Source organism: Fragaria vesca, linkage group LG7 (genome assembly GCF_000184155.1).
Source record: "Fragaria vesca subsp. vesca linkage group LG7, FraVesHawaii_1.0, whole genome shotgun sequence".
In the NCBI taxonomy this organism is placed as follows: Eukaryota; Viridiplantae; Streptophyta; class Magnoliopsida; order Rosales; family Rosaceae; genus Fragaria; species Fragaria vesca.
The window spans coordinates 10751748-10753289 of record NC_020497.1 but is presented as its reverse complement, the minus strand read 5'-3'; positions in this window follow the sequence as shown (position 1 = coordinate 10753289).

Genomic DNA, 1542 nt, shown 5'->3' with positions numbered 1-1542 from the left:
TTTTGGAACTTGTGTATGCATACACATGCTAGAACTTGTGTACCTTCTTTTGCAATATGGTAATAACTTGTGATTATGAATCAATCTAGATTGTCTGTTATATATTTAGTTTTATGCACCAAAGTAAACTGCACAGGGATTCTTTAATTGAGAATTGAATTATTAGTTCCACATTTTTCATTTCAGAATAAGAGGCAAGCTCTGTACATTTTCATTCTGGTACTAATAACAATCTCCATAACTCAGGCTGAGACAATATGTAATTTCAAATTATCTAACAGGTACTTCCTACGTACACAAATTTCTCAAAAGTTACAGGTACATCCTACAGAATTTCAAGTAACAGGTTGAATGAGTATCACTTGGACTGACTGACATGAAAATTCCAGCCATGCTAAGCTATCCTTTCTGACTCCAATCAATCTTGTCTTCACTTGCAGCAACTCTAGCTTGTTGGTGGTAATAAACTCAATGCAATTATGTAACTAAATGAAGAGTTCCCTGCAAAACAGTATACCAAGATTCAAAAGGTATCTAAACAATCTTACATGGAACAACTATATGAGATACAGAACAAAGGGAAACTGTATAATAATGGAGAAAGATGGAGGAAGATGTATTATAATTTATGTGATGCACAGGTTGTAGGCTTTGCAATTCCCAATTCAAAACAATTCCACAAACTAATCAAGTGGATCAATGAGGCTTCCTATGCAATCCTTCAATTTCTTTTGACCAACTCTATATATGTACCAACAATTGCTAATGATTACCTAGAAACACCCACTGTTTCCAACATCTCTAAGCTAAACCAAAATAAAGACAAAGCTATAGAAGGATGAATGAAACAAACCAGCAAGACATTACCAGCATATTTCCAGAAACACCTGTATTAATACCAACTTGCAGAGTCCATAGAAAAATAACATTAAATAGACGAAACTCAAACTGCACCACTGGTTATAGTTAACAGCTAAAAAGAATAGGCTGAAAAACAAATTTTGAAAACAAATCATCCCCCAAAAAAGACAGCTCTTGAGGAGATGAAAGTTTGTAAAGACATTTTCAAGAAAATAGTATATGGAAAACAATACTTAAATGCTGAGACCAGAGCATAGTTTTTTTAAATTATAAATTAGGGAATCTGAGATTTTTGAAAGGAAAGGAAAAGGAAAAAGCTCTAACACAAGTGAATCTCTTACCGAACCCCCTTGGGGTTGCTCAAAAAAACACCTACCCTTTTGATTGGACCATAAGCGTCAAACTCCCTTTTAAGTTTGCTCTCAATTGTCTCATAATTAAGTCTAGCAACAAACAAAGTCTTGTATGGATCTCCAGAAATATTTGGATCACTGTTTGGATCATATAAACACCTTCAAATCCCAAAACAAACAAACCACATTTACCAGGTCAATCAAGTTTTGAGCATGAATCGAAATCCAAAAACTACACTAATTTCTATTTGCAACTAAAATCAATAATTCTACAAAAACAGCCGAAAATTCGATAGTATACTACAATAGCATCCATGAATCATCATAC